We start from the raw sequence: 23055 nt of genomic DNA, 5'->3' as shown, positions 1-23055 counted from the left end.
GTTCCAAAAGAAGAGAAGTTAATTGTTCCAGAAAGAAAAGAAAAAAGAAAAAAAAATCAAACAATTTATCTTCAAACTAGGGGCATTCGCCCTGAACTACACACGACCTGATTCCTACCTTGGGATATGTAGGCGACCTGTTCACAGGTTCGGTCGAAATCTTTGTTGAGCCTTAAGCCATTCTTTGAAAAGCCCTATCCTACCTATAAAAGTCCTTCTGGTGTTCAGAACTAATGAGCTAGGTCCTGAGATACAATAAAAAAATGAAATGATGATGAATAAGAAAAATAACGGAGTTTGAAGATCTGCTAGACTGAAAACCTGAAAGGGCGGTCTAGGCAAAATTTAAGATCATTCCCCTGCTAAGTTGAAAACCCGAAAGGGCGGCTTAGGCAAAAGCTAAGGGGATAGCCTGCTGGATCGAAAACCTAGAAAGGTGGTTCAGGCAAAAGTTAAGGCTAGCGCGGTCCGCCAAGTTAAAAACCCTGAAGAGGTGACTTGGTCACGGTAAGAGAATCAGTATAAGAAGGCAACAGCCGGTATCAAGACTGAAGATCAACTGAAGTTCAAGCAAATTCAAGTGATATCCTCAAAACTGGGGGCATTGAAGCTAAGCAATCTTAGGGGTCGTAATTAAATTCTTGAGGCATTACTGTTTCGAGGAAGAAGTCCGGTGTTTACCAATTGAAAAACTATTCCTTGAAAGGATAGACTTACCAAACAAAACATTAACTAAGTCAGAAGCATCACTATGTTTGTCAGTATAGTCAGTCAATCTTTATTATTCTAAGTTCACTCCTTCAGGGCTGCTCAATCCTTTGAGTAGTGCCTTTCATCTAAGTTTTCTCTTTAGAAAGAGTCAATTGTCGTTCCTATGTCCAAATGATGTAACTGTCTTGGTGAAGGAGGCCAGGCCTAGGCAGCTCCCTGCAATTATACCTGAAAGAGCTCGAAAATTTAGTCAAACAACTTCATTTCAAAGAAGATCAGCTCAGAAAAATTCAGAAGTAGAAACATCAGAAAGCCCAGCTTCCGTAAAAAGATCATACCCCAGGAAGGCACCTTAAGCTTGGAAGAACCTCAGATGCAATGGTGGTTGAGCCAATTTCTCAGAAAGATGAACCATTCAAATTCATAATTCCCTTCCGGTTAGTTATCCTGGTCAAGAAATGTTTATCTAAACACCTGTCAAGAAGCAGATCCCGCTTTTCCATGTTAATATCCAAGAGAGTCGTTGTTCTAAATTACCAATCTCAAATGTCTTGTTCAAGGTTTCAGTTATCAAAATCCCCAGAAGACAAGACCAGCAGTCTCTTTGAGAAAAATCTTGTTGAAGTTTCATAAAAATGTTCCTAATCCATTCTTGCTAGTAATGGTTCTTCGTTCCAAAGGTTTGCCGTTTCATCATTCGTCAAAGTCCTAGTTTCCAACATCTTTGTCGGGCACGATCCATAATATCCCCGATTTCATTGAGTTCAAAAAAATAAAAAATTCATCAAATCCAATCTTACGTCAAATTCAAGTTCATGGAAAATCTCTAAATTCTTCGAGCCCGTTTGTGAACGGTACCTCTTTTCTCGAGCCCATTTGCAAATGGCCTCGTCTTCTCCTTGAGCCCGTTTGTGAACGGTGCCTCATCTCTCGAGTCCATTTGTGAATGGTTTCGTCTTCTCCTTGAGCCCATTTGTGAACGGTGCCTCATTTTCTGAGTTCATTTATGAATGGTCTCATGTCCTCCTTGAGCCCGTTTGTGGACGGTGCCTCATTTCTCAAAAAATCAAAAATTCATCAAATCCAATCCCCAATTCAAAAAATCCAATCCTACGTCAAATTCAAATTCATAAAAATCTCTAAATTTTTCATTGTTGAATTCATCAATCAAAGCTATCTTGTGTCGTCGAGCCCGTTTGTGAACGGTGCCTCATTTCTCGAGCCCATTTGTGAATGGTCTCGTCTTCTCCTTGAGCCCGTTTGCGGACGGTACCTCATTTCCCAAAAATAAAAATTCATCAAATCCAATCCCCGATTCAAACAAATCCAATCTTACGTCAAATTCAAGTTCATGAAAAATCTCATGTCCTCTTTGAGCCCTTCTGTGAAAGGTGCCTCATTTCTCGAGGCCGTTTGTGAATGGTCTCGTCTTCTCCTTGAGCCCGTTTGCGGACGGTACCTCATTTCCCAAAAATAAAAAATTCATCAAAACCAATCCCCGATTCAAACAAATCCAATCTTACGTCAAATTCAAGTTCATGAAAAATCTCATGCCCTCTTTGAGCCCGTTTGTGAACGGTGCCTCTTTTCTCGAGGCCATTTGGGGATGGTCTCGTCTTCTCCTTGAACCCGTTTGTGAACAGGTTTCTCATTCTCTGAGTCCATTTGTGAATGGTCTCATGTCCTCTTTGAGCCCGTTTGTGAACGGTGCCTCTTTTCTCGAGGCCATTTGTGAATGGTCTCATCTTCTCCTTGAGCCCGTTTGCGGACGGTACCTCATTTTCCAAAAATAAAAAAATTTATCAAATCCAAATCCTTAATTAAAAAATAAAAATAAAAATCCATTCCTACGTCAAATTCAAGTTCATAAAAAAATCCCTAAATTCTTCGAGCCCGTTTGTGAACGGTGCCTCATTTCTCGAGTCCATTTGTGAATGGTCTCGTCTTCTCTTCGAACCCGTTTGTGAACAGGTGTCTCATTCTCTGAGTCCATTTGTGAATGGTCTCATCTTCTCCTTGAGCCCGTTTGTGAACGGTGCCTCATTTTCTGAGTCCATTTGTGAATGGTCTCGTGTCCTCTTTGAGCCCGTTTGTGAACGGTGCCTCATTTCTCGAGTCCATTTGTGAATGGTCTTGTCTTCTCCTTGAGCCCGTTTGTGAACGGTGCCTCATTTCTCGAATCCATTTGTGAATGGTCTTGTCTTCTCCTTGAGCCCGTTTGTGAACGGTGCCTCATTTCTCGAATCCATTTGTGAATGGTCTCGTCTTCTCATTGAGCCTGTTTGTGAATGGTGCCTCATTTCTCGAGTCCATTTGTGAATGGTCTTGTCTTCTCCTTGAGCCCGTTTGTGAACGGTGCCTCTTTTCTCGAATCCATTTGTGAATGGTATCTTCCTCCTTGAGCCCGTTTGTGAACGGTGCCTCATTTCTCGAGTCCATTTGTGAATGGTCTTGTCTTCTCCTTGAGCCCGTTTGTGAACGGTGCCTCTTTTCTCGAGTCCATTTGTGAATGGTTTTCTATCCTCCTTGAGGCCGTTTGTGAACGGTGCCTCATTATCCAAGTCCATTTGGGAATGCTTCTTATCCTCGTTGAACCCGCTTGTGAGCGGCGTCTCATCTCCTTCTAAAAACTGTTTGAGAGCGATCTTTGTCCTTTCCCTTCAGAATCCATTCGAAAATGATATCTCATTCTCTAATTGCCCGTTTGTGAACGGCGCCGCATCGAGTTTTTATTATTATTCAAGTTCTAGGGTTTCATCTAAGGTTTTGCATTATGTTAAGGTGCGTTGTGTCTAGAGAGTCCTTTGTCGATTAAAACTACGCAAAATGGTTCTGTCATTTTTAACTTTGGTATTCAATGACTACGTCATCTCTACCAAAGAGGGGCATCTGTAGACACCCCATTTTGTTTTGTTTTAATCAACAAATAAATTAGTGTGTTAAATCCATGTGAGAACCCCCTCTATCATTGATTTATATGTTTTAGGTCATTAATATCTTGATCTGACTTTACGGATCATCAATCGGGACAAAATAAGCTAGGGTCACTTCATAGCCCGGACCCTGATTCCATTCCGAGACCCGATTTCCGTAAATCGTTAGATCAATGGCAGATCATGACCTGGGTCTAACCATCCAAAACCACCTAACCTCTCCTCTCATCCTAACCATTCAAACCTCACCTAACCTCACCTAACCTCTCCTCCCATCATAACCATCCAAACCTCACCTAACCTCACCTAACCTCACCTAACATCACCTAACCTCACCTAACCTTACCTAACCTCACCTAACCTCACCTAACCTCCTATCCCATTCTCCTATAAATACCCTCTCATCTCACCAAAGAAAAGAAGGAAAAAAAAGAAAAGAGGAGAGAACCCCTCTCTTAGAAAATTCAAGCCCTCTCTCTAGACCAAATCCCTCTTCTCCATAAGTTTGCATGGAATATCGTCTACAAAAAGGTATGTCTTTTGGAATTTTATTTTCTTTTCTATATTTGTAGGATTGAGTGTTGTTTTGCGTATATTTTGGTTGATGTCATGTTTAATTTTGTACTAGTTTGGCCTTGGTCATGTTCTCACTTATGCTAAATATAATTAATGTGTCAGGGTCATTAGAACCTATTTGCAATGGGATGTTGAAATCATTGGCTTGTTAGGGAATTTAGATTTCTTTTGGGAAAACAATTCATTAAAAATTTTGAACATTTACAAGAAAGAAAACTTGAATTTTACATGAATTATCAAAACCCATTTAATTTGGCTTACAAAACCTCCATCTTTCAATTGATAACAACAGCCCCCACTCCAATTTGATAACAACAGCCCCCACTCAATCTCAAGAACCCAATATCCATACCCCACCTTGCCAAGTAGATAAAAACAACCCCTTTTTCAAACATCCCATTTGAATCTAATCTCAGGCCCATTCAAGCCATTTTTCATATTCACCGTCTTTTAATCACTAAAAAAATAAGAACTATCAAAAGAAAACATGGGGGTGCCAATATCATTCCCGTCATAGTGCTAGCTGTTAGACTTTAAACAGATTTTTCGACCTCTAAACAACAGAATCGTGGGAAATGGTTAACTACAAAGTCGTAGATATTTTCGTGCCGTTTCCAACGAGTATTCGTGCTAGATCAGACAGCGAGCGGTTAAAAAGTTAAGTCCAAAATGGTTACGGCACACCTTTAGGCATTTCCAGTTTAATGTTGCTGTCCTTTTGTTTGCAACACAAATTCGAACCTCTAAATCACAGATTTACAAACAATGGAGAACTACAAAGTTGTAGCCCTATAAAAGATCTTTCCAACGCATGTTTGTACGTTGAATTTGGCCAAGCGGTTAAAGAGTTACGACAGTTTTAGTGGGCTGCATTTGTCAGATCTTTTAATGGTCAATGGTTTGTCGAATTTGTGCAATTGTCAAAACTTGGTTGTGTTAACGTCATTTTCCAAACCAAAATCGAAAGACATTAATCTAAAGTACATCCAACCTAAAATTAACAAAACTAAAATTCACCCATTTAAAATCCACTGATAAAAATCCGTTAAAAGCCATTAACCAAAAGACCACTAAAAATTTCAAATGAAACTAAAACCTTCTAAATAAACAACTTTAAAAGCTACCAAACACACTAAATACCTTCAGATAATAAAAGCTTCAAGAAAACTCTAAAAGTTTCCACAAACCCAAAAGAATTCGAGATTCCCAAGAGCCGGTGGATTCAAAATTCCTTTAGGAACCCTTAGAGCCCAATTTAGGAACACTGGTGTCGTGTCGTGTCGTGTCCTAAGTTTTAGGGAGTCTTAGGTTTTAGGGAGTCCTAGAGTCAGGAGTCCGGCCTCATCACGGACGCTTGCTATGTATAGCAACCGTGCCATAGGTCTAGTTACACTAGTCACCCAATCTTTCCCTAGGACAAGCCTAGTAAACTAGGATGTAAGGCAAACCTGCATTAGTCTAAGGGACCATTTGCATTTAGATGAGAATCATATAGCATCTTAGATGAAATCCTAAGATAATAAAATCTTCAACTTGAATTAAATAACTTCTCCTAAAACTGTTGAAACAGTCAATCCCGTCTAGGTCGGTGTCTTAGTTGAGTTAGGCATATGTAACTTAGCTTAGGTGCACCGAACTACGTCGACTCTGATCCCAGTGAGGCTTGGGTACGTAGGCAGCTTGGATGTCTGATGGCATACCACCCGCGAGTCGGCACCACAAACAAATTGTGGTGTTTTGTATATTAATTTTCTTGTAAATGCTTAATCAAATCACTTAGGATTTTCCATGAAATTAGAATTCTAGGAGAACTTTCACTTAGATTGAATCCAGACAAATTAATAAATCAAGATACACATCTAGGATTCACATTGAAATTAGATCATAGGATGCATGCCACTTAGTTCGCACATTAACATAGAGTTGAATGAGCCATTTAAAATAAATTTAAAAGAGTTAGCTTTTGGAATCGAAGACCGATTATCGGGCAGGAATGGTGCATGTGGCGGATAACTCCCCATACCTTCCATTCTCGTAACCAGGTAGCGAGTCTAGATTTCTGGTTAATTACGGGTCCTAGATCCCACATCTAGGTGGCGACTCTGTCAGTCTCTTTCGTGTGGAATTCGGATTGCCTTAGTGATCCCAAGTTCACAGGAAAGATTAATTCAAATCAACATTAAAAGGCACACGCCAATCGCGTGGGTACGAGAGACCAAGAGAGAGAGCGTGGCGGCTCGCGCCCCACCCCTCTCGCGGGATCGGGTCCCACACCGCCCTGATTTGAGATTCCTCTCGGACTTCCTCAAGCAAGTCAAGGTTGGCACGGAGTCCGTCCCCGTTGAGCTGCTCACTGAAATGGACGATCCTTGGGGAGGGGACGCCGATGTCAACCGGGATCACTGCTTCTGTTCCGAAGGAGAGATTGAATGGTGACTCGCCTGTGGCCGTACGCGGAGTGGTCCGATACGCCCAGAGCACATGATACAATTCGTCTGCCCAACGCCCTGCCTTGCCATCCAGTCTCTTCTTTATCCCCTGCAAGAGGGTCCTGTTCGTCACCTCTGTCTGCCCATTCGGAACGGGTGGCTGGTGGACGGCTGGAGAGAACTTCTGGCACTTTTCACACTTTTTCACAAGGCTCAGCGCGTCCTTCCTCAGCGTAGGCCAGTACAGACCTCTCAGGAGGATTTTGATGGCCAGGGCCTTGCCCCCGAGGTGCTCTCCGCAGATTCCTTCATGGGTTTCCTGCAGGGCTAACAAGGCATCACTGGGGCGAAGACACTTCAGATACGGGAGGGTATACGACCTCTTGTATAGAGTCTCGCCATCCAGTGAAAACCTCGCTGCCCTCTGCATGACCTTACGGGCCTCCTTTCTCTCTCCCGGGAGCTCTCCGCTGCGCAGATACCTGATTATCTCATCCATCCAGCACGGTTCATCGTCAATCTGCATCACCACGACGGACTGGGCGTCGATACTGGACCTCTTCAGAAACTCCATGCGAATTTCCCTGAGGGCGGTGTAACCTGAGGCTGCGAGCTTTGATAGCACATCTGCCTTTACATTCTCTGCTCGGGGGATTCTGACGACCTCAAAGCTCTTGAAATAAACGGCCAGACTGCGAACCCTCCCCAGGTACTTGATCATTCGCTCTTCACGGGCTTCATATACTCCCTGGATCTGACAGACGACGAGCTGTGAATCGCAGTACGCCTTTAACCTCTGAGCACGGGTCTGCACAGCAAGATTCATCCCGGCGATGAGCGCTTCATATTCTGCTTCATTATTGGACGCACGGAAACCGAACCTCAAGGCATAGTTCAGGACGAAGTCCTCTGGTCCAGTGAGAACTAGCCCTGCACCACACCCTGTCTTGTTCGATGACCCGTCCACATAAACTTCCCAGAGCGGCTCTTCATCAAAAACTGGGTGCGGGATGACGGTCTCAGGCCCGGGGGGCGGTGATGCTCTGGAAACGACCCGAGGATCTGGCACGGTCAGCTCTGCTTCTGGAGAGGGAACTGCTACTAGTCCGGGGTCTGGGTCCGGAACTGTGCACTCGGCTATGAAGTCAGCGAGGATCTGAGCTTTGATCGCCGGCCTGGGTAGGAACTTGATATCAAACTCACTGAGCTCCACGGCCCACTTGACAAGCCGGCCCGAAGTGTCTGGCCGGTGGAGGATCTGTCTGAGAGGCTGTCCTGTCAGGACCTTGATTGTGTGCGCCTGGAAGTACGGCCTTAGCTTCCGGGCCGCCGTAATGAGGGCGCACACGAGCTTCTCTACTCTCTGATATCTGGTCTCTGCATCATGGAGGACCTTACTAACATAGTAGATCGGCTTTTGCTGATTAGATTCTTCTTTGATCAGTACTGCTGCAACCGCCAAGGGTCCCGCTGAGAGGTACAGAATCAGCTCTTCTCCTGGCTCCGGCGTGGACAACAAGGGAGGGGAGGACAAATACTGCTTCAGCTCCTCGAACGCTGCTTGACATTCCGGAGTCCAGGGCGCGGTTTTTATACCTTTGATCGCATTGAAGAAAGGGAGGCATCTCTCGGCGGATTTTGAGATAAACCGCCCCAGAGCTGCCACCAGCCCGGTCAGCCGCTGTACTTCTCTGATAGTGCTGGGAGGAGTCAGCTCCATTACCGCCTTGATCTTCTCCGGGTTCGCCTCTATTCCTCTCTGGCTTACCATGAAGCCCAGGAACTTGCCTGCTCCGACGCCAAACGTACATTTGGTCGGATTAAGCCTCATGTTGTGTTCCCTCAAGACTTGGAAGGCCTCTTCGAGGTCGGAGACGTGGTTAGAAGCACTTCTACTCTTCACTAGCATATCATCAACATAGACCTCCATGTTCCGGCCAATCTGATTTCTGAACAGCTTGTTGACGAGACGCTGGTAAGTGGCTCCCGCATTCTTCAGTCCGAAAGGCATCACCCGATAGCAATACGTCCCCTGGTCGGTAACGAATGATGTCTTTGGGATGTCAGACTCGTACATTCTGATTTGATTGTATCCCGAGAAAGCATCCATGAAACTGAGCAGCTCGTGACCTGCTGTAGCGTCAATGAGCTGGTCTATTTTTGGAAGTGGGTAGCTGTCTTTTGGGCAGGCCTTGTTCAGGTCTGTGAAGTCTATACAGGTCCTCCACTTCCCGTTGGACTTTTTTACCATTACCACATTCGCGAGCCAGTCCGGATACTGGATCTCACGAATGAAATCGGCCTTCAAAAGCCTCTCCACCTCTTCTCTGATGGCTCTCCGTCTCTCCGGTGCAAAGTGTCTACGCTTCTGCTTCACGGGCTTGCAGGTCTGATCGACACCGAGCTCGTGGGTGCTGATCGACGGGTCAATGCCGGGCATGTCTGAAGGAGTCCAGGCAAAGACATCTGCATTGGCCCTGAGGAACTGAGCGAGATCCTGCCGCGCGGCCTCTGGCAGGGCAGAGCCGATCTGGACAACCCTCTGTTCATCATCGATGTTCAGTTGAATAGAGATGAGGTCCTCTGCGGGCTGGTTGACTGTGACCTGCGCTTCGTCTCTCAGATCGTACAGCTCGATTGGAAGAGACTCAGACGCATTCTTCCCTCTCAGTGCTGCCGCATAGCTGTGGTACCCTGATCCCGCGAGAGGGGCGTGGGGCGAGCCGCCGCGCTCTCTCTCTTGGTCTCTCGTATCCACGCGATTGGCGTGTGCATTTTATTATTGATTTGAATTAATCTTTCCTGTGAACTTGGGATCACTAAGGCAATCCGAATTCCACACGAAAGAGACTGACAGAGTCGCCACCTAGATGTGGGATCTAGGACCCGTAATTAACCAGAAATCTAGACTCGCTACCTGGTTACGAGAATGGAAGGTATGGGGAGTTATCCACCACATGCACCATTCTTGCCCGATAATCGGTCTTCGATTCCAAAAGCTAACTCTTTTAAATTTATTTTAAATGGCTCATTCAACTCTATGTTAATGTGCGAACTAAGTGACATGCATCCTATGATCTAATTTCAATGTGAATCCTAAATGTGTATCTTGATTTATTAATTTGTCTGGATTCAATCTAAGTGAAAGTTCTCCTAAAATTCTAATTTCATGGAAAGTCCTAAGTGATTTGATTAAGCATTTACAAGAAAATTAATATACAAAACACCACAATTTGTTTGTGGTGCCGACTCGCGGGTGGTATGCCATCAGACATCCAAGCTGCCTACGTACCCAAGCCTCACTGGGATCAGAGTCGACGTAGTTCGGTGCACCTAAGCTAAGTTACATATGCCTAACTCAACTAAGACACCGACCTAGACGGGATTGACTGTTTCAACAGTTTTAGGAGAAGTTATTTAATTCAAGTTGAAGATTTTATTATCTTAGGATTTCATCTAAGATGCTATATGATTCTCATCTAAATGCAAATGGTCCCTTAGACTAATGCAGGTTTGCCTTACATCCTAGTTTACTAGGCTTGTCCTAGGGAAAGATTGGGTGACTAGTGTAACTAGACCTATGGCACGGTTGCTATACATAGCAAGCGTCCGTGATGAGGCCGGACTCCTGACTCTAGGACTCCCTAAAACCTAAGACTCCCTAAAACTTAGGACACGACACGACACGACACCAGTGTTCCTAAATTGGGCTCTAAGGGTTCCTAAAGGAATTTTGAATCCACCGGCTCTTGGGAATCTCGAATTCTTTTGGGTTTGTGGAAACTTTTAGAGTTTTCTTGAAGCTTTTATTATCTGAAGGTATTTAGTGTGTTTGGTAGCTTTTAAAGTTGTTTATTTAGAAGGTTTTAGTTTCATTTGAAATTTTTAGTGGTCTTTTGGTTAATGGCTTTTAACGGATTTTTATCAGTGGATTTTAAATGGGTGAATTTTAATTTTGTTAATTTTAGGTTGGATGTACTTTAGATTAATGTCTTTCGATTTTGGTTTGGAAAATGACGTTAACACAACCAAGTTTTGACAATTGCACAAATTCGACAAACCATTGACCATTAAAAGATCTGACAAATGCAGCCCACTAAAACTGTCGTAACTCTTTAACCGCTTGGCCAAATTCAACGTACAAACATGCGTTGGAAAGATCTTTTATAGGGCTACAACTTTGTAGTTCTCCATTGTTTGTAAATCTGTGATTTAGAGGTTCGAATTTGTGTTGCAAACAAAAGGACAGCAACATTAAACTGGAAATGCCTAAAGGTGTGCCGCAACCATTTTGGACTTAACTTTTTAACCGCTCGCTGTCTGATCTAGCACGAATACTCGTTGGAAACGGCACGAAAATATCTACGACTTTGTAGTTAACCATTTCCCACGATTATGTTGTTTAGAGGTCGAAAAATCTGTTTAAAGTCTAACAGCTAGCACTATGACGGGAATGATATTGGCACCCCCATGTTTTCTTTTGATAGTTCTTATTTTTTTAGTGATTAAAAGACGGTGAATATGAAAAATGGCTTGAATGGGCCTGAGATTAGATTCAAATGGGATGTTTGAAAAAGGGGTTGTTTTTATCTACTTGGCAAGGTGGGGTATGGATATTGGGTTCTTGAGATTGAGTGGGGGCTGTTGTTATCAAATTGGAGTGGGGGCTGTTGTTATCAATTGAAAGATGGAGGTTTTGTAAGCCAAATTAAATGGGTTTTGATAATTCATGTAAAATTCAAGTTTTCTTTCTTGTAAATGTTCAAAATTTTTAATGAATTGTTTTCCCAAAAGAAATCTAAATTCCCTAACAAGCCAATGATTTCAACATCCCATTGCAAATAGGTTCTAATGACCCTAACACATTAATTATATTTAGCATAAGTGAGAACATGACCAAGGCCAAACTAGTACAAAATTAAACATGACATCAACCAAAATATACGCAAAACAACACTCAATCCTACAAATATAGAAAAGAAAATAAAATTCCCAAAAGACATACCTTTTTGTAGACGATATTCCATGCAAACTTATGGAGAAGAGGGATTTGGTCTAGAGAGAGGGCTTGAATTTTCTAAGAGAGGGGTTCTCTCCTCTTTTCTTTTTTTTCCTCCTTTTCTTTGGTGAGATGAGAGGGTATTTATAGGAGAATGGGATAGGAGGTTAGGTGAGGTTAGGTGAGGTTAGGTAAGGTTAGGTGAGGTTAGGTGATGTTAGGTGAGGTTAGGTGAGGTTAGGTGAGGTTTGGATGGTTATGATGGGAGGAGAGGTTAGGTGAGGTTAGGTGAGGTTTGAATGGTTAGGATGAGAGGAGAGGTTAGGTGGTTTTGGATGGTTAGACCTAGGTCATGATCTGCCATTGATCTAACGATTTACGGAAATCGGGTCTCGGAATGGAATCAGGGTCCGGGCTATGAAGTGACCCTAGCTTATTTTGTCCCGATTGATGATCCGTAAAGTCAGATCAAGATATTAATGACCTAAAACATATAAATCAATGATAGAGGGGGTTCTCACATGGATTTAACACACTAATTTATTTGTTGATTAAAACAAAACAAAATGGGGTGTCTACAGATGCCCCTCTTTGGTAGAGATGACGTAGTCATTGAATACCAAAGTTAAAAATGACAGAACCATTTTGCGTAGTTTTAATCGACAAAGGACTCTCTAGATACAACGCACCTTAACATAATGCAAAACCTTAGATGAAACCCTAGAACTTGAATAATAATAAAAACTCGATGCGGCGCCGTTCACAAACGGGCAATTAGAGAATGAGATATCATTTTCGAATGGATTCTGAAGGGAAAGGACAAAGATCGCTCTCAAACAGTTTTTAGAAGGAGATGAGACGCCGCTCACAAGCGGGTTCAACGAGGATAAGAAGCATTCCCAAATGGACTTGGATAATGAGGCACCGTTCACAAACGGCCTCAAGGAGGATAGAAAACCATTCACAAATGGACTCGAGAAAAGAGGCACCGTTCACAAACGGGCTCAAGGAGAAGACAAGACCATTCACAAATGGACTCGAGAAATGAGGCACCGTTCACAAACGGGCTCAAGGAGGAAGATACCATTCACAAATGGATTCGAGAAAAGAGGCACCATTCACAAACGGGCTCAAGGATAAGACAAGACCATTCACAAATGGACTCGAGAAATGAGGCACCATTCACAAACAGGCTCAAGGAGAAGACGAGACCATTCACAAATGGACTCGAGAAATGAGGCACCGTTCACAAACGGGCTCAAGGAGAAGACGAGACCATTCACAAATGGATTCGAGAAATGAGGCACCGTTCACAAACGGGCTCAAGGAGAAGACAAGACCATTCACAAATGGATTCGAGAAATGAGGCACCGTTCACAAACGGGCTCAAGGAGAAGACAAGACCATTCACAAATGGACTCGAGAAATGAGGCACCGTTCACAAACGGGCTCAAAGAGGACACGAGACCATTCACAAATGGACTCAGAAAATGAGGCACCGTTCACAAACGGGCTCAAGGAGAAGATGAGACCATTCACAAATGGACTCAGAGAATGAGACACCTGTTCACAAACGGGTTCGAAGAGAAGACGAGACCATTCACAAATGGACTCGAGAAATGAGGCACCGTTCACAAACGGGCTCGAAGAATTTAGGGATTTTTTTATGAACTTGAATTTGACGTAGGAATGGATTTTTATTTTTATTTTTTAATTAAGGATTTGGATTTGATAAATTTTTTTATTTTTGGAAAATGAGGTACCGTCCGCAAACGGGCTCAAGGAGAAGATGAGACCATTCACAAATGGCCTCGAGAAAAGAGGCACCGTTCACAAACGGGCTCAAAGAGGACATGAGACCATTCACAAATGGACTCAGAGAATGAGAAACCTGTTCACAAACGGGTTCAAGGAGAAGACGAGACCATCCCCAAATGGCCTCGAGAAAAGAGGCACCGTTCACAAACGGGCTCAAAGAGGGCATGAGATTTTTCATGAACTTGAATTTGACGTAAGATTGGATTTGTTTGAATCGGGGATTGGTTTTGATGAATTTTTTATTTTTGGCAAATGAGGTACCGTCCGCAAACGGGCTCAAGGAGAAGACGAGACCATTCACAAATGGGCTCGAGAAATGAGGCACCGTTCACAAACGGGCTCGACGACACAAGATAGCTTTGATTGATGAATTCAACAATGAAAAATTTAGAGATTTTTATGAATTTGAATTTGACGTAGGATTGGATTTTTTGAATTGGGGATTGGATTTGATGAATTTTTGATTTTTTGAGAAATGAGGCACCGTCCACAAACGGGCTCAAGGAGGACATGAGACCATTCATAAATGAACTCAGAAAATGAGGCACCGTTCACAAATGGGCTCAAGGAGAAGACGAAACCATTCACAAATGGACTCGAGAGATGAGGCACCGTTCACAAACGGGCTCAAGGAGAAGACGAGGCCATTTGCAAATGGGCTCGAGAAAAGAGGTACCGTTCACAAACGGGCTCGAAGAATTTAGAGATTTTCCATGAACTTGAATTTGACGTAAGATTGGATTTGATGAATTTTTTATTTTTTTGAACTCAATGAAATCGGGGATATTATGGATCGTGCCCGACAAAGATGTTGGAAACTAGGACTTTGACGAATGATGAAACGGCAAACCTTTGGAACGAAGAACCATTACTAGCAAGAATGGATTAGGAACATTTTTATGAAACTTCAACAAGATTTTTCTCAAAGAGACTGCTGGTCTTGTCTTCTGGGGATTTTGATAACTGAAACCTTGAACAAGACATTTGAGATTGGTAATTTAGAACAACGACTCTCTTGGATATTAACATGGAAAAGCGGGATCTGCTTCTTGACAGGTGTTTAGATAAACATTTCTTGACCAGGATAACTAACCGGAAGGGAATTATGAATTTGAATGGTTCATCTTTCTGAGAAATTGGCTCAACCACCATTGCATCTGAGGTTCTTCCAAGCTTAAGGTGCCTTCCTGGGGTATGATCTTTTTACGGAAGCTGGGCTTTCTGATGTTTCTACTTCTGAATTTTTCTGAGCTGATCTTCTTTGAAATGAAGTTGTTTGACTAAATTCTCGAGCTCTTTCAGGTATAATTGCAGGGAGCTGCCTAGGCCGGGCCTCCTTCACCAAGACAGTTACATCATTTGGACATAGGAACGACAATTGACTCTTTCTAAAGAGAAAACTTAGATGAAAGGCACTACTCAAAGGATTGAGCAGCCCTGAAGGAGTGAACTTAGAATAATAAAGATTGACTGACTATACTGACAAACATAGTGATGCTTCTGACTTAGTTAATGTTTTGTTTGGTAAGTCTATCCTTTCAAGGAATAGTTTTTCAATTGGTAAACACCGGACTTCTTCCTCGAAACAGTAATGCCTCAAGAATTTAATTACGACCCCTAAGATTGCTTAGCTTCAATGCCCCCAGTTTTGAGGATATCACTTGAATTTGCTTGAACTTCAGTTGATCTTCAGTCTTGATACCGGCTGTTGCCTTCTTATACTGATTCTCTTACCGTGACCAAGTCACCTCTTCAGGGTTTTTAACTTGGCGGACCGCGCTAGCCTTAACTTTTGCCTGAACCACCTTTCTAGGTTTTCGATCCAGCAGGCTATCCCCTTAGCTTTTGCCTAAGCCGCCCTTTCGGGTTTTCAACTTAGCAGGGGAATGATCTTAAATTTTGCCTAGACCGCCCTTTCAGGTTTTCAGTCTAGCAGATCTTCAAACTCCGTTATTTTTCTTATTCATCATCATTTCATTTTTTTATTGTATCTCAGGACCTAGCTCATTAGTTCTGAACACCAGAAGGACTTTTATAGGTAGGATAGGGCTTTTCAAAGAATGGCTTAAGGCTCAACAAAGATTTCGACCGAACCTGTGAACAGGTCGCCTACATATCCCAAGGTAGGAATCAGGTCGTGTGTAGTTCAGGGCGAATGCCCCTAGTTTGAAGATAAATTGTTTGATTTTTTTTTTCCTTTTTTCTTTTCTTTCTGGAACAATTAACTTCTCTTCTTTTGGAACTTGTCCCTCTCTTTTTTTTTTGAAAGGATTGAATTTCTTTTCCTTTTTGAATCGACCGAACTCGGTTCAACCGAGTTGCCTACGTACCCCAGTATAGGGATCAGGTCTCGCGTAGTTCGGGGGCGAATGCCCCGAGTTTGATGGGTTTTCAAGAAAATTTTACTCAGGCTCGAAGGGTTTGCAATCGGTATTCTTTTGACGTTGGGTTCTGATTTTGGGATTTATTCGGCCAAAGGAGGCCTTCTGATGTTCAAATTGGGAATCGATCCAGGTTACTAGAGTCCCTCTGGTACTGATTATTTATTTATTATTATTTTTCTCTTTTGTTTTTTTTTTCGCGGAGTTTGACGGCATTTCCAGGTAAGAGATAATGGATCTTCTTCTTTCAAGATTCTAATACGTGCTTTTGACTTTCATAGAGCGAAACTTGTTCTTTGACATCCTCCATCTATGGATTCGTACTCTCGATATCTGATGATCACTTTTCATTGTTTGCTCTTGAACTTTTCATCTTGAATTTGTTGGCTTTATGTTATGAATTTGAGAACCAAGGTCATTGATTAGAAATATGAAAGTTGTTTCCACTCTATGCCCCTTGTATAGCATATATCTTCTCACTTTCTTCATTTTCTTTGAGCTTTCCATCTATGTCTTGCCCCTGGTATCGGTTGTAGCTTTTCTAGACAATCTTCTTATTCTTGAAATAATTTTATCAATTCTTCACACTCTTTAGAGGGTAATGTATTTTCAATCGGCATTCACTGAATCAAAGTTTCAGTGCCAGTGTTTATCATTTCAATTTCATCTTTGAAAGGTTGGGATTGGCGCTCCTCCTCTCGTTCAAGTAATTGCTGTGACTCAAGTGGAGTTTCGTCAATTTTGTCCTCATTTGAGGAGGGAGTCTTATTTTAAGATCAGAAGCACACTTAAGAAACAGACACAAGTGAACTTTTTGGAACTGACTGAAATTTTATTTAAAGAAAAGCTATTACATCAGACGACCTATCCTGAACATGCTCAGGATTCACAACTCTAAATAAGAAAGGGAAACAGAAGATAACTTGCCTGGACTAGGCATTGACCTTTAACTGTAAGACCGGACTCAACAATTATACTGACCATGATGACTGACTCAACATAAAATAGTAAGTGACTAAAACTTTAACTGCTGCAACTGTTTGGCGTTGAAGGCTCGGCGAAGGCTGGTTCGTTCTGAACATCATCATGGCTGATACTTTCAATTTTGGACAATGATGACTGATTCGCATAGGGGAATGCCCCTAGCTCAAGGATTCTGAGAGTGAACTCTGAAGGACTTAGCAAAATAATCTTGAAAAGGTAGCCCCTAGAGGAGGAAGAGACCAGGGGTACAAGCAAGATTGGATTATCTGGACCAGGCATGATCAGATCATGAGAATGCATAATAGAAAGATTGTGAGATTCTGCATCTGCCAGTTAGGGGATGGCATGAAGATACGATCGAATCGTATGACAGAAGAACGAAAGACGCACGATCAAAAGATTAGATGAGATAGCATAAGATTGCTTTCAACGGATAGATCATGAATGACTAATCCTATGAGATTTTTGGAAATGATGGGATTTATATCCTAACCTAAAGGGAAATTTTTTTTTTTTTTTTTCACATTTTATCAGTGTTACCTGAAGGCATCAACCCTAATCCTAATCTATCGGAGTGGAGAGAGAATCTCGACTCATGCCTTTGTTCGTGTATCTAAGGACCGATCGTAGCCATTGGAAGATGGACTACGGCCTAATCTAGACACAAATAGGTAGAATATCCTAAACTAGGCTCACACACGTGATGCACATGTGTTCGTATATTACATGCATGTGTGGGTTAATCTAGGGGTAAGGCCAAGAGTTCCCTTAGCGCGAATCCATGTTCGATATACTGTACCAGTGTCCGGCGTATCAGTACGTGAACAAGGGATCCGTTTACGTACCATAAAGGTACTAGGCTAAGGGTGGAATGCTTCTCTAGCACAGAGGCACCAGGTGATGAAATCCCAGTCAACCATGCTAGATAACACTCCGGGTTCCTAAAATAGGATGTGTGTGCACGTGAGATGCATGGTTTAGATGCAAGTGATGTAAGTGTGTGCAATATGTTTGCGCAATCCATGATGCCTTCAGGTTTTGTTAAATTAAGTTTGAGTAAAATGTGATGAGAAAATAAAACAAGACAAACTAATCTAACAAGTATAGAGTTTTTATGAGCCATTTAAAATTAAATTCAAATGAATTATCTTTTGAAGTTTTAATGAAGTTAGGTGATCCCCAGCAGAGTCGCCAGACTGTGGTACCCTGATCCCGCGAGAGGGGCGTGGGGCGAGCCGCCGCGCGCTCTCTCTTGGTCTCTCGTATCCACGCGATTGGCGTGTGCATTTTATTATTGATTTGAATTAATCTTTCCTGTGAACTTGGGATCACTAAGGCAATCCGAATTCCACACGAAAGAGACTGACAGAGTCGCCACCTAGATGTGGGATCTAGGACCCGTAATTAACCAGAAATCTAGACTCGCTACCTGGTTACGAGAATGGAAGGTATGGGGAGTTATCCACCACATGCACCATTCTTGCCCGATAATCGGTCTTCGATTCCAAAAGCTAACTCTTTTAAATTTATTTTAAATGGCTCATTCAACTCTATGTTAATGTGCGAACTAAGTGACATGCATCCTATGATCTAATTTCAATGTGAATCCTAAATGTGTATCTTGATTTATTAATTTGTCTGGATTCAATCTAAGTGAAAGTTCTCCTAAAATTCTAATTTCATGGAAAGTCCTAAGTGATTTGATTAAGCATTTACAAGAAAATTAATATACAAAACACCACAATTTGTTTGTGGTGCCGACTCGCGGGTGGTATGCCATCAGACATCCAAGCTGCCTACGTACCCAAGCCTCACTGGGATCAGAGTCGACGTAGTTCGGTGCACCTAAGCTAAGTTACATATGCCTAACTCAACTAAGACACCGACCTAGACGGGATTGACTGTTTCAACAGTTTTAGGAGAAGTTATTTAATTCAAGTTGAAGATTTTATTATCTTAGGATTTCATCTAAGATGCTATATGATTCTCATCTAAATGCAAATGGTCCCTTAGACTAATGCAGGTTTGCCTTACATCCTAGTTTACTAGGCTTGTCCTAGGGAAAGATTGGGTGACTAGTGTAACTAGACCTATGGCACGGTTGCTATACATAGCAAGCGTCCGTGATGAGGCCGGACTCCTGACTCTAGGACTCCCTAAAACCTAAGACTCCCTAAAACTTAGGACACGACACGACACGACACCAGTGTTCCTAAATTGGGCTCTAAGGGTTCCTAAAGGAATTTTGAATCCACCGGCTCTTGGGAATCTCGAATTCTTTTGGGTTTGTGGAAACTTTTAGAGTTTTCTTGAAGCTTTTATTATCTGAAGGTATTTAGTGTGTTTGGTAGCTTTTAAAGTTGTTTATTTAGAAGGTTTTAGTTTCATTTGAAATTTTTAGTGGTCTTTTGGTTAATGGCTTTTAACGGATTTTTATCAGTGGATTTTAAATGGGTGAATTTTAATTTTGTTAATTTTAGGTTGGATGTACTTTAGATTAATGTCTTTCGATTTTGGTTTGGAAAATGACGTTAACACAACCAAGTTTTGACAATTGCACAAATTCGACAAACCATTGACCATTAAAAGATCTGACAAATGCAGCCCACTAAAACTGTCGTAACTCTTTAACCGCTTGGCCAAATTCAACGTACAAACATGCGTTGGAAAGATCTTTTATAGGGCTACAACTTTGTAGTTCTCCATTGTTTGTAAATCTGTGATTTAGAGGTTCGAATTTGTGTTGCAAACAAAAGGACAGCAACATTAAACTGGAAATGCCTAAAGGTGTGCCGCAACCATTTTGGACTTAACTTTTTAACCGCTCGCTGTCTGATCTAGCACGAATACTCGTTGGAAACGGCACGAAAATATCTACGACTTTGTAGTTAACCATTTCCCACGATTATGTTGTTTAGAGGTCGAAAAATCTGTTTAAAGTCTAACAGCTAGCACTATGACGGGAATGATATTGGCACCCCCATGTTTTCTTTTGATAGTTCTTATTTTTTTAGTGATTAAAAGACGGTGAATATGAAAAATGGCTTGAATGGGCCTGAGATTAGATTCAAATGGGATGTTTGAAAAAGGGGTTGTTTTTATCTACTTGGCAAGGTGGGGTATGGATATTGGGTTCTTGAGATTGAGTGGGGGCTGTTGTTATCAAATTGGAGTGGGGGCTGTTGTTATCAATTGAAAGATGGAGGTTTTGTAAGCCAAATTAAATGGGTTTTGATAATTCATGTAAAATTCAAGTTTTCTTTCTTGTAAATGTTCAAAATTTTTAATGAATTGTTTTCCCAAAAGAAATCTAAATTCCCTAACAAGCCAATGATTTCAACATCCCATTGCAAATAGGTTCTAATGACCCTAACACATTAATTATATTTAGCATAAGTGAGAACATGACCAAGGCCAAACTAGTACAAAATTAAACATGACATCAACCAAAATATACGCAAAACAACACTCAATCCTACAAATATAGAAAAGAAAATAAAATTCCCAAAAGACATACCTTTTTGTAGACGATATTCCATGCAAACTTATGGAGAAGAGGGATTTGGTCTAGAGAGAGGGCTTGAATTTTCTAAGAGAGGGGTTCTCTCCTCTTTTCTTTTTTTTCCTCCTTTTCTTTGGTGAGATGAGAGGGTATTTATAGGAGAATGGGATAGGAGGTTAGGTGAGGTTAGGTGAGGTTAGGTAAGGTTAGGTGAGGTTAGGTGATGTTAGGTGAGGTTAGGTGAGGTTAGGTGAGGTTTGGATGGTTATGATGGGAGGAGAGGTTAGGTGAGGTTAGGTGAGGTTTGAATGGTTAGGATGAGAGGAGAGGTTAGGTGGTTTTGGATGGTTAGACCTAGGTCATGATCTGCCATTGATCTAACGATTTACGGAAATCGGGTCTCGGAATGGAATCAGGGTCCGGGCTATGAAGTGACCCTAGCTTATTTTGTCCCGATTGATGATCCGTAAAGTCAGATCAAGATATTAATGACCTAAAACATATAAATCAATGATAGAGGGGGTTCTCACATGGATTTAACACACTAATTTATTTGTTGATTAAAACAAAACAAAATGGGGTGTCTACAATAGCACTGTCTTGATTGGGGCTGATCCCCTCTGACTTCACCTACGCCTCCTGGCGTAATGAACTTCATCTTCTGGTGATAAGCGGAGGGAATCGCTCGTAGGAGGTTCTGGCCGGGGCGTCCTAGAATGGCGTTATAGGCCGACTTGGCCTTAACCACCAGGAAGGTCACCATTGCGAAGGACTGGCAGGGCGGCTCCCCGATCAGAACTGGAAGCTCAATCTGCCCTTCGACCTTGACAACTTCTCCCGAGAATCCGAACAGATCTGAGTTGGCCGGCTTCAGACGGTCAGCTCCGATCATCATCTGTTCGAATGCGTGGTAGTAGAGGATGTCGGCGGAGCTCCCGTTGTCGACCAGGATCTTCTTCATTTCCCAGTTCGCCACTAGCATTGTGACGACCAGGGCATCATCGTGCGGGAGGATCAGACCGTCAAGATCTGCCTCCGAAAAGGATATCTCATTTTCTGGCTCGGCCCTCTTGCTGCAGGCATGGACGGCGTTGACCTGCCGGGCATAGGTTCTGCGGGCCGATGAAGAGGTCCCTCCCGCGGTCGGCCCTCCTGAAATGGTACCAATAACACCATGAGGTTGAGGTACCTGAGGAGGGAGAACGGCCGGGGCTGGAGCCTGGATGCGGTCGCCCAGGGGTTGGGCGTCTCGAGGACTTCTGTCTCTGGATCTCGGGTTGTCCTGGCGCTCCCTTCTGTTGTCGTTATTTTTTAAGTACCTCCCGAGGTACCCTCTGCTTATCAGCTGCTCGATTTCCTCCTTGAGATGGATGCAGGCGTTGGTGTCGTGGCCGTGGCTCTTGTGGAACCGGCAATACCTGGACATGTCTTGGGTGCCTGCCTCCGACGTCTGCTTCTTCGGCCACCGGATGAAGTCTTCTTTCCGGATGACTGCCAAAATTTGAGCCCTAGACGCGGTGAGGGGCGTGTAGCGCTCCCTCACCGGGGGGGCTACTCTCCTTTCGAGGCCGGGGGGAGCTCCTTTCCTTCCGGGACGGACTGCTCTCCTTCCTCTGGGGTCTGTCATCCCTACGCTGCTTGGCGGGGTTCTTCTCCTCTGGTCTTCTCTTGCTGACGGAATCCAGGGCAGCGAGAGTCTCCTCGACGGAGATGTACTCTTCCGCCCCGGTCATCAGATCTGCCAAGGACTGCGGATTTCGCCGGGCGACTGCTCTTCGGAAGTCGGTGGACCGGGCTCCGGCCAGAAGAGCATTCGTTGCCGCGGAGGGATCCAGGTTAGGTACCTGAAGGGCCTCCCTGTTGAACCGGCCAACGAACGCTTTTAAGGCCTCACCGTCTTCCTGCCTCAGGGCCATCAGGGAAGCCGTCGTCTTTCGAGGCCTTCTGCTGCTCATGAAATGCCGGGCCAAGTCGTCCCCGAAGTCGTCGAAATTGTCAACGGACTTGGGCTTCAGCCGTGAGTACCAATCTCTCGCGGCTCCGGTTAATGTGGTGGGGAGTGCCCTGCAAAGGAACCCGTCCGACGCCCTGTGGAGAAGCATCGTGGTCCTGAAGGTCTGCAGATGATCCACGGGGTCGGTGGTCCCATCATACTGCGGGATCTGCGGCATCTTGAAGCCCAAGGGGACTGCCGCACCGAGTACCCGATCTGTGAAAGGGGGATTGCTACTAAAGATCCTTGAAGCAGGGCGGCCATGATCTCTAGCCAGCTCCTCGATTCTGTTATCGATCTTCTGGATTCTTAGCAACATCGGATCATCCCTCTGTTCGGCCAGACGGGCAGGTCTACTTCTTACGGCTGATGGGCTCCTTGCGGATCCGGACTGGCTAAGGGGACTCCTTCGCCGGTGCCGCGATCCTTCTCCGTGCATAGGGTCTCTCTTGCTGCCCCGCTTCTGCACGGAGGGAGATCGTGACCGGTGATGCTGTCGACGAGGCTCAGGGCGCACGCTCCTGTCCCGCGACTGGTGGTCTCTTCGAGTGGAGTGACGAGTTTGGTCGCGGGGTGGAGACGCGCGTTCTCTGCGGGAGCTTTCTTCCCTCTGAACAGGTCGAGAAACCTCGACGGGGTGTTGCTGGAGTGCGGGAGCCGCATTCCTGAACTGCGCGACTACCGCGGTCATTTCCTGAAAAAGAGCCCTCATCTCCCTCGGGGTCGGGG

The 23055-nt window shown here is 43.6% G+C and overlaps 1 long non-coding RNA gene across 1 annotated transcript; it reads right to left on the bottom strand.

The window, feature by feature from the left end:
* Positions 1 to 15752: 15752 nt before the first annotated feature.
* LOC143892869 (uncharacterized) lies at positions 15753 to 20915 on the bottom strand. Its single transcript, XR_013255641.1, has 2 exons — positions 20349 to 20915; positions 15753 to 17097 (listed from the first exon to the last, which is right to left on the bottom strand). It is a non-coding gene; the product is annotated as an uncharacterized LOC143892869 (long non-coding RNA).
* Positions 20916 to 23055: the final 2140 nt, after the last annotated feature.

The sequence above is a fragment of the Tasmannia lanceolata genome, unplaced genomic scaffold, assembly GCF_043159265.1.
Source record: "Tasmannia lanceolata isolate RefF3 unplaced genomic scaffold, GAP_Taslan_0.1 ptg000015l, whole genome shotgun sequence".
In the NCBI taxonomy this organism is placed as follows: Eukaryota; Viridiplantae; Streptophyta; class Magnoliopsida; order Canellales; family Winteraceae; genus Tasmannia; species Tasmannia lanceolata.
This window is presented reverse-complemented; position numbering and strand designations above follow the sequence as displayed.